Raw genomic sequence first — 10419 nt, 5'->3', positions numbered from 1 at the left:
AAAGAAAAAAGAAAAAAAGAAAAAAGAAAAAAAAAAGTTCCCAAAAGAGGTTCTCCCTCCCGCCCCACCATGCGAATTTGCACACCACGGGACCACAGCAGGTTTACAGAATGCAATATACGATCCACGATTTATAATAAAACAGTATATACAATAAATAGGATATTGTTCATTTTTGTCAAACGACCTGTAGATAAATTTCTCAGTGCACACTTGCAGGGGCTCTGGACACCTCGAAACCCCGCTCACAACCTCTTGCACACGCGCTCGCTCTCTCGCTCTCTTTTTTTTTTTTGTCTTTTTCTAAAACTGTGTTTTGTTTTTAAGTTTTGTACATTTTAAAAAGTATTTACAATTGCTGGTTTTGTGCAGAAAGGGCTCACCTTCGGCTTCTGCGTGGAGGAGATGGGCAGGGAGGGGTTGTGGGGTGGGGTATGGGGCCGCAGGGGGTGCAAGGGGCAGGTGGGAGGCAGAGGGGCAGGCGCTCCTGCCAGAGGACGATGTGGACGCTGGGAGGGGTCTTGGCATTGCTCTTCTGAAAGCTGCAAAGAAGCACAAGAGAAGAGGCGGAAGTCAGCAGCAGTTAGATACTCAATTTCAAGACCAGGGGGCTGGAGCTGAAAAGGCTTGGCTCAGGTCCTACCAAATCTCTGGAGATGCTAACTACCATTGTTCTTTCTCAAGACAGGCCCCCACGTGACTTGGGGCCTGCCTTGTGTTCTCTAAGCTCAGTTCCCTAATTTGGTCCAGGTTAGCCTCAAACTTGCTGTATACCAATGCTAGGTCTGAGCTACTGATTCTCCTGACTCAGCCTCAGCTGGCTATGGCCGGGTGTGGTGGCGCATGCCTTTAATCCCAGCACTCGGGAGGCAGAGGCAGGCGGATGTCTGAGTTCGAGGCCAGCCTGGTCTACAAAGTGAGTTCCAGGACAGCCAGAGCTACACAGAGAAACCCTGTCTCGAAAAACCACAAAAAAAAAAAAAGAAGCTGGCCAGCCTGGTCTACAGAGCGAGTTCCAGAGCTACATAGAGAAACCCTGTCTCAGAAAAACAAAAACCCCACATACACAAACAATGATGGGTTGGATGAGGGTGTCAGGTCCCATAGGACTGACGAAGAATCTAGACTCTGGAGTTAGAGAAAGAAAGCTAAGTTCACAAGCCAGTGCCACTATGTAAATCACAAGCCAGTGCTTGTGATTTCAAAGCTCTGCCTACCCATCGGAAGCCTTCTGTTGTTGCCAGACAGGGTTCACTACAGAGCTGAGCCTCAACTCACTGAGCTCCCACTTGCCTTTGCCTCCTAGGTACTAAGATTGAAGGGTGCCTGCCACTGCGCCTAGCTTAAAAGGGGGAGACCGGGAAGGCAGACATGGTGGCCCACATCTGTAATCCCAACACTAAGGCAGGAAGATCTTCAGAGTCTGAGGTTAGCCTGGGCTGGAGACAGATTTCATTTAGTAGACTGCTTAACTGGCATATATGAAGCCCTGGGTTTGATCCATAGTATGGAGTAAATCAGGTGAGCTGTAGCAGGAGTACCATCCTAGTACTCAGGAGGTACAGATCCCGTTTTAAAAACCCAACCAAAGCTTGGCAGTGGTGGTGTGTGCCTTTAATCCCAGCACTTGGGAGGCAGAGGCAGGCGGATCTCTGAGTTCGAGGTCAGCCTGGTCTACAGAGTGAGTTTCAGGACAGCCAGGGCTACACAGAGAAACCCCGTCTTGGAAAACCAAAACCATCCAACAAACAAAAACCAACCAAACATCAGAGGAGAGTAAAGCAGGGACAACAGGGGTACCCAGCCTAGATTTTGTTGCTGAATCCAGTGGGCTAAGACAGAGGAAGATTCAACACAGATATGCAATCACTAAAACTATCACTTTTATTATCTTCCTGGGGCCAGACAGGCCTTCCAAACCTCCACGGTAAGAGAAGTTCCAAGGACAGAGGCTTGCGAGGCAGAGCACCACAAGGGGTGAAAGCCTGATTCTATTTATTTGAATGCCACCTCTCTTCCTAGGCCCCCTCACCCACTCTGCTCCCAGGAGAGAGGAGATGAATGAAGGTAGAAAGAACTCATCCAACACAATGCCATCTGTGTTGGTGGAGACACTGCCTTCCTGAAGCTAGCAAACTCCCCAGTCCCCACAGCCACTCGGGTACCTCTTTTCCATAGACAGTTCTGATCACGTGTGTGGAACTTATCTTCTCTACGCAGACCACCAGTCTGGCCCAACCCCCCTCACCCAGATCTGCAGCCGTTGCTGTAAGGGATGAGATATAGCCAGGACAGGACCAGCTTGGTCATTCCCAGAACCCTGGGCCGTTAGACTGCCTGCCGTTCAGAGGTCTGCGATCCTGGCTCCCCACCCCCAAGTGCAAGACCATTTCCTCCAGAAGAGGAGCAGGGCTGGGGTGCTAAACTGCCTTCTAAGTCTCCTCTGTGAGCCACCTGTCCTCCCCCACAGCCGCAGGAGCCAGGCAGCAGCGACAGAAAGCCTTTCTCCCTGTACTTTCTTGGCTTGCCTCTCCAACAGGACCACATTGGCATTCCGCTCAGCCTCAGCTGCTGTCTGCTGGGCAATCAGCTCCAGGGATGACTTTTGTCCTCTGGTTGGACTAGCCAGGACACTCCTGAGAGCCAGGGGCACCAGGTGGGCTCCTGCAGGGAAGGAGAAGCACCCCATTTTGGTGATGAGGCCAGGCAGAGAGAAGCAAAAGGGCTGGTGAGGCCTGAGACATCAGATCTGTACCTCAGTAAGGGGTAGTGGGGAGGACAAGCCAGTGCGTCTGTAAGGTGACAGATGCATCACAATTGGGGCAGTAAGCAGAAAAGCAGCTCTTGGGAGCAGAGGTGCTGCGGGGATGAATGTCAGCTCTCTACAGTTAGGGTGACAAGCTCGACCAATTGCAGAGATGAAGGGAAAGGACCGTGACATGTGGGGTGCCAGGCTCAGCAAGCACTGGGGGCCTCAGTCCAGAAGCTGATGTCTCTGCAGTTGAGGGACAGTTGCCAAGATGAACAATCTTCTGGGTAACCAACAATAGAGGGTGGGCTCCTGCAAACTACTTGGCACAGTGAGTGATGAAGAACCCCAGTTTTGCCTGCTCCCCCAAGGGCCTAGAGCACAAATCCTGCATAAATCCCCTTCGCTCCCACCCCCACCAGCCCTTAGCCACTGCCAGTGACCCTCAGTAAGCCAGGTCTCCATGGTGATCTCAGCCCAGCAGGCGGTTCCTGCCAGAACCTTCCTTCCCATGGTGCCTGCGGCCAGGCAGCAGGAGGCTTTCTCACCCTCTGCTAGGCTGCCCAGAGCACCTTACCCTTCCCTCCCACTGCCTTCCCAGCTTCTAGGACTTGGCCAGCCAGAGGCACAAGCAGAATCTGGGGGAGGATGGTGGGTGGGGAAGAATCAAAGGCTGGGACGGGGGTGTTCTTCGTGCAGGGAGGAGGTTATGCTGGGCCGAATGCAGACTTAGCTAGACTCAAGTCCTGAAAACCGAACCAAATAACGAGGTGCCAGGCAGCCCTGCTGAGGGATTAGGAACAAGGCAGAGAGCAGAATCGCTCTGGATCCACCGTAAAAAGCCTGCTGAAGTGGAGGGACAGCAAAGCAGACACGTCCTAACCCAGGTCATCTGCAGATAGAGGGTTGTGCCAAGGCAAGGCCTGTGGGGCTCAGGATGAGGAGGAACCCTGCACCCAGTCTGGGAAGGAAGACTAGAGCATGCTGGGATGGCACATACGTGTGGACAAATGGCAGCACTGTGACAGATCTATGGCTGGTCAGCACCTCAGCTTTCACATGCCTCTAGGATGCCTTCTTAGAAGGCCTTGTTACCATAGCTACCAGAGCACTTGCCATTCCCCATGCTGCTCTGCTAGAACATGGACCTGTGTGGTTCACTTCTGAACCCTCAGTTCCAGTATGCACCTGGCCCCAGGACACCAACTGCGTTACTTAGTGGCCCCAGGAGGAACCTTAGAACCACATCCACTGTACCCTCACACTCCAGCAGCTTTAGAGACTTCGGTGGTCTTTGCCTGGGCAGAGATTCAAAGTGCTATGGATTATAAAGAGATCTGGCCGCCCAGAGAACCATTCTCTCTATGAAGGGAGGGTACACTCCTGGTAAGAAACTGTACCACACCCACTTCCTGCTAGGGCATGTGCTAAGGCTTGACCTCCGCTCCCTGGTCTATGCCTCCAGAAAAGGATTTCAGTGTCAGGCGCGGAAGATGGAGAGGGAGGCCCTTCTCTCTCTGAGCTTCAGTTCTCTTTCTGAAAAGCAAAGGGCTTGAACAAGTGATGAGACCTTTAGGTGTTCCAGACACAAGGGTCAAAGGGCAAATCAGTCGCCTGAAGACCAAGCTACTTCTCTGGCATTTCATGTTACTGCAGGCCTTTGAGGTACCTCAATGTGCAAGATATTTCTGTGGGGCTTAAACTACACCTGACAGGCAGATATACCACGAGAGGTTCAGTGAAGGGTCACAGGAGGCTTCCAACCGAGACCAAAGACCTCAGGGTCTGGGGGGCTCCTCCACTTTTCAGGATCGGTGCCTTGAACTTTGGTTCTGAGAGCCCCCCCCCTTTTGTTACTGGACACAGAGACCTACAAAACTTGCTGATGGATTAGACAGGCTTCTCACCTGCAGACACCCAATCTGCTGTGAGCACACCGCCCACTTGCCAGTTCATTTTGTCTTGAGGTAACAAGTCCTCATCTCCGCATTTGTACACTATTACACATACAGATGTGTCTCCAGGAAGGAGGCCTCCCCTTTGAAAGCCACCTGGTCCTGAGAGTGTCACAGGTTCCCTGACACACCCTTCCTTCCGTGTGCCACTTTTAGGATTACTTCCTGAAGATGTAGGCACTGAGCCTTCACCTCTCTCTTTTGGAGACAGGGTTTTCTCTATGTAGCCCTGGCTGGTCTGGCAGTCAGAGTGCACGTTTCTGCCGCCAGGGTGTTGGGATTAAAGGCAGGCACCGACCACCCTTTCCTCTCTTGGTTCTTCCAGGCTATTTCTTGCAGTCTATTTCTTTCACATGCATACATGTGTGCATGCATGTGCACATACACCTGCCATATCCCCCAAATGATCAGACACGAGTGAACAGTCCAAAGGGACTGATGGTACACTCGGGACACACCTGCACAGGGCAGACAGGTAGGAGACCACACTGGGTAAGAGAGGGCAAAGAAAACGAGGGCATATCCTATAAAAACTCTCATGCTCCCTGCTGACTCGGCCTGGTCAGGAAGGGTGTGTGTGTGTGTGAGTGTGTGTGAGTGTGTGTGTGTGTGTGTGTGAGAGAGAGAGAGAGAGAGAGAGAGAGAGAGATGGGGCTCAGGCAGAGGTGGATGTTGGGACAGAAGCCCAGATACCCTCTGCACCATGGCAGGCATTCAAGCCTGCGTTCTGTAGACTGAAGGCTGGAGAGGAAGGATGCAATCACAAGGTGTGAAGCACGGAGCTGCAAGAACAGATGTGCTTTAATCAATTCATCCAATAAATATTTTAGGGGCTCCAGACACTGTGCATCTAAAAATGCTGAACAGCAAGTACTTATGGCGGCCACCATGGGCAGAATGGACTGGGGTGGGGGTGGGCCAGAGACCCAGGTGGCTGAGTAGGGCTCTCACTGCTGAAATCTCTCATTTGTTAGGCTCCATTTCCAGCCTCAAGGAAGTTCCTGTTGCCTTCCCTCCCTCCTCATGTAGCTCACAAGGGCTGGTGTGGAGGATCCGCCTTCTTGCTGGAGAACCCAGCCTCCCATAGACAGGGTATTCATGTTGGGTTGAAACAAGCGCATTAGGTTCGTGGTCAGTGGTGTCTTGGGCATGGTTTACTGGCCAGTGCAAAGTAGGCTGCTAGTTCACATGGACTGGACACAGACTTCATCTACTTCTCCAGCGCAGGCATCGTGGAACCAAAGGTGGACAGTGACGAAACAGACAGAGCTATCTAGGGAAAACCATAACATACTATAAAGTTATAAGGAAGGTTCTCAGAGGCTTGGAGTTTGGGGAGAAGACTGTGCAAACTATATAGACAGGGATCTAGCTGACCCAGTAACTACTGAAGGTGCCTACGAGTGGGGCCGACCTTATCTCTATATCCCTACCTCTTCCCAGGAGGACTTGGTCCAGTGGCTAACATAAAAACACTGAGATTACCCTGTCTACCATCCATATCCCCGGGTCTGGGGGTGGAATCCAGGGCCTTCTGTGTGCACGATAGGCAAACACTCCAACAATCACCTATATCTCCAGGCCCGAGAATAATTCCAAGGTTTCCAAATGCTTGAGGCCCATACCAGAACACAAGGCTCTTGTCATAGGGCAGCAGGCAACAGATGCAGAAGGGCTATCTTTGGTCAAGCAAAGGTCAGGGACAAGGGTTGGAGATGTGTGACTCACACTGCTTGAATTAGGGACCCAGAATCCAGACCGTGGGAAGGTATTCATCCACCCATCTACCAGCCACTGCCGAGGTGCTTTCTTGTGGGCCAGGCCAGGGCTAAGGGCTTTACATGTCAATCCCCTTCATTCTTACAAGAGATAGAGATGCTGTGAATCACCAGGTTTCATGAGTCACCAGATCACCTAGCTGCTAAGGGCTGGAACCAAGCTGCACAGAGCGGCCTGTGTGTAGCCACAGACACGCACTCCTAGCCACTGCCTGCCAGTTTTAGAGGTCTGCTTTTACCAGGAATGTGGGGTGCAGAGAGAGGAGGAGCAGCAGAAGGTATGTTCATAGAGAGATGGTATTTCCAAGAAGCGGGGGCCTGAAACAAGAAGGCCTAGCCTAAATATGGCTCCAGGGAAGGCAGGCAGTAGAACTGGAGGGTGACCTCAGAAGGAGGAGAAAACCTGGTGCCTGGAGGAAGCAGGGCAAGACCGGCTGAGGCCTGACATGAGGCCTCTTGCTCAGAGCCAGAGGCAAGATCAAGTGACCTCTTAAGGATTCAAAACTCAGGGAGACAAAGCCCAGAGCAGCCAGGCCTGGGCATGCCTGCTGACCCTGGCTGGCTAGTGGCCTTGGAAACTGCCTCCTGTTCCGGTCCAGCCCCAGCTGGTATAACCTGGGAGGACCTGTGACATTTCTCTTGGCCTCCCTTCTACAGCCAAGAGCTAATAGGGAGGAGAGAAGGATTAGAGATTCCTGAATGTATCTGGTCCCTTTCCACCTTCTCATCTCTACTCCTGGGGTCTGCTGCAGTTGGTATTTGGTTTAAGGACCCCAGTATGGAGCTAGTCTGTCTGGGTCTGCTTTTCATTTAGGGGGACCTAAGAATATGCCTGTATGAGCTGAAGATCTCCTCCACCCCTTTTCACCTATCTCCAACTGTCCTGTCAGCTACAATACTCAGCAGAGGCAGGACACACATTCCCAGCTCTCCCTGGGACGGAGCTTGCTTTTGCCCTCAGTTCCCACTGCCTGCGGTGCCCTCCCCTGGCTCCACAATCTCGCCTTTTCTTCAAGCTCAGCTTCTTACCACAAACCCACAAAATTCATTTAAAACATTAGATCTTCTGGACCCAGCGGTCAGTGCCTGGAACACCAGCACTCAGTAGGCTGAGGCAGGAGGAAGCAAGTTCCAGGTCAGACAGGGCTAAAATACAAAACAACCTCTGATCCCAAAGAACCACGGGGTTCATCTTATGGGAGCCTCCATTTTGCTTGCACACAGGGAACTGGGGATGCGGGTGAAGAACAGGCCTGTGGCAGCTCTGAAGGGCAGAGATGGCTCCATGTTTTACAATGTATCCCTGGGCAGAGCTCAGCTATCCCTGTGTCCTTAACTCTCCAATGAAAGCCTAGAACATCCTCTCTGCCCAGGATGGTGTGAGGAGTCCTGGGGCAGTGCTACATATGAGGACAACACACATGTGTACAGAAGGACTTCTCAGCCCAACACCTAGTGCCTGGGGTGCAATCCTTGCTCCTTCCCACCTTTGGGGACATGCCGTCCCCTACCAGGTGTCTCCAGGTTCCCGTGTGCCCGTTTTAACTTCCTGGGCCGGTGCTGAACTGCTGACAGGAGCCGTGTCTACTCTGTCTCCCCAGATCCTGCCACAGAATGGGCTCCAAGGAGCAGAGGATGAGCAGATGAGCTGGAGCGCCGCTACCCAGTGCCTATTAAAGCTGCTCGCTTTGTCGGTGAGTGAGCGTTGTCACTGTCTTCTCTGCTTAAGCCTGCTGCTGACAGGGTGGCTCCCTCTTACCAATTCTTCTTCCCTGACACTCTACTCTCTGCATCCTCCAACCTTTCTCTCTCACAGGGTTTTAACTAGTCCTTGGCACCAGAGGGTTGCTCTACACGAGGCACTTGTTTGTTATCCTAACTAAGGCACTACCGCAGACCACTTTAGTCCAAGCCACCATCACGGCTGGCTTGTCCGGTCTCCTTTCTACAATGGCTCCCTGTACATCTTGGAATGATTCAAATTCCTTGAAGTGTCTGACAGCCCCTGCCTCTACCAATCTGGCCCTTGCTTAGCTTTCCTGCCTCCTCATCCCTCAGCTCTTCAAAGCCAAAACCCCTCCCTGCCTCAAGACCGTACACACCGCCTGCTGGTCCCCCTGCCCAGTAGGTCCCCGCCCTACCTACTATGTAGCTCCTGTGTCCTACTGGTAGCTGGAAGGTCTGGGTCCCCTGTTGCAAACTCTCACAACCTCCTAGCTGGCCCTGCCCCATTCTTCTCCACACCTCTACCCAACAAGTGTTCTGCGCCCTTCTGTGTTTCCTGTCTTTCTCTCTGAACCCAAGGTCCTCTGAGAATCAAGCGCCTCTTCTCTGGTGCTTCCAATGCCTGATGCATGCACAGGGAGGGCTGCATAGACATTCCTGTGAGGACAGCGCTGCTACCTCCCTGTGCTGGGTGGGGAACAGGCTAGAATGTGGGGCTGGATGGCATCCCAACTCCTGCATTCAGGCCTAGCTGGGTGGTTCCACTATGCACTGCGCTGAGCTATGACCTGCCCAAACACCCAGCCCCCACGCCCATTCATTTTCCATCCCAGAGTCTGGGAGGAACGGTTTTGGGATTATTTCATTTCTGGATTATCCATGAGACATCTCCCCTCCGGTGAGAAGGATCAAGGGTTTGACATTTTAAACCCTAAGCAGCTTCTCCCTCTGCCTGCTTCAGATCTGCAGCCCTGCTGCTTGCAGGGAGATGCATGGGGAATGCAAGGCCATTTTAATCTTGGCTTGGCTTCATTAGGAAGGAAAAAAAACACTGCCAAAAAAAAAAAAAAGAAAAAAAAAAGAAAAAAAAAAAGAAAAGAAAGAAAGCTTGAGCCATTGTCTCTGCCATGCAGACCTTTGAGAGACTCAGATATTGTTAAAGTCAATTTTTCTCAAACAGATGGGGAAACAGAGGCCAGGGAAGGACAAAGCTTAAAGACACGTAGCAAGCTAGAAGCCACACAAGGAACTGGTATTCCCCAGAGCCTTTTGGCTCTCATGAATGGCTCCTTGCCACCCTGAGGCACCAGGGCATCTGGGGTCTGACAAAGCGGGGGTCATGAGTTTCCACCGACTTTACCTCAGGACCCTGAATCACCCTGACCTCAAATGGCCTCTCCAGAGCAGGAAGGACAAGTTGGCCCATTAGGAGGTAAAAATACCCAGGAGGCTTTGGGGCAGCAAGAGTAATGAGTGAGGGTTTTAGTCAAGTTCTAAGTGACTTCACTGCCAATGGTCACATGGGGCTCATTCTGCGAGAGGTCTCTCGCCCCAAAATGGGTCTAGCTGTGGCTGTATTCAAAAACAGACTGTTCTTCAAGAAGGCAGTTCTTTTTGTTTTTTGTTATATTTTTTTGTTTTTGTGTTTGTTTGTTTGTTTGTTTTTTGGCTTTTCGAGACAGGGTTTCTCTTTGTAGCCTGGCTGTCCTGAACTCACTCTGTAGACCAGGCTAGCCTCGAACTCAGAAATCCACCTGCCTCTGCCTCCCAAGTGCTGGGATTAAAGGCGTGCACCACCACTGCCCGGCTAAGATATTTCTTTCAACCCAATTATTCTCTTCAGTTGTCTGGAAACATTTTCTGACTTTTCAATACAGGGGTTTCTGTGTAGCCTTGGCTGTCCTGGAACTTACTCTGTAGACCAGGCTGGACTCCACAGAGATTCCCCTGCCTCCACCACCTGAGTGTTGGGATTAACGGTGTGAGCCACCAACAGCCGGGCTCATTTTCTGCCCTGTATTTTCCTGAAAATACTGAAACAGACTTCCAACAGGAAGGCACAGTACCTGAGAGCAAGTGTTTCTGAATAGATCACTGGACTGTGGAGAGGCCTGGCTCGAGGAAAGGGACTTGTCTTACTCTGGGGACCAACCCCACTGGTTGTAATTTCCCAGGGTAGAGAAGACAACGTTCGTTGAACCTGGATCTTTGC

General features: G+C 51.7%; 1 protein-coding gene across 8 annotated transcripts in view; it reads right to left on the bottom strand.

Moving 5' to 3' along the window:
- Positions 1-298: 298 nt before the first annotated feature.
- The window catches only part of Ahdc1 (AT-hook DNA binding motif containing 1), a 72964-nt gene continuing 62843 nt past the window's right edge, over positions 299-10419 (bottom strand). For 6 of the 8 annotated variants that reach the window (XM_029475885.1, XM_021159463.2, XM_021159462.2 and 3 more), the window contains one exon: positions 299-542. The gene's annotated coding sequence lies outside the window, so the exon portion shown is untranslated. Of the gene's footprint in view, positions 543-1772; positions 5978-10419 lie in introns of those variants that run through there. The other 2 variants (XM_029475888.1, XM_029475889.1) reach the window with 2 other exon arrangements.

The sequence above is a fragment of the Mus caroli genome, chromosome 4 (assembly GCF_900094665.2).
Source record: "Mus caroli chromosome 4, CAROLI_EIJ_v1.1, whole genome shotgun sequence".
Lineage (NCBI taxonomy): Eukaryota > Metazoa > Chordata > Mammalia > Rodentia > Muridae > Mus > Mus caroli.
The sequence above is the reverse complement of the archived record's forward strand: the minus strand, read 5'-3'. Positions and strand labels throughout refer to the sequence as shown.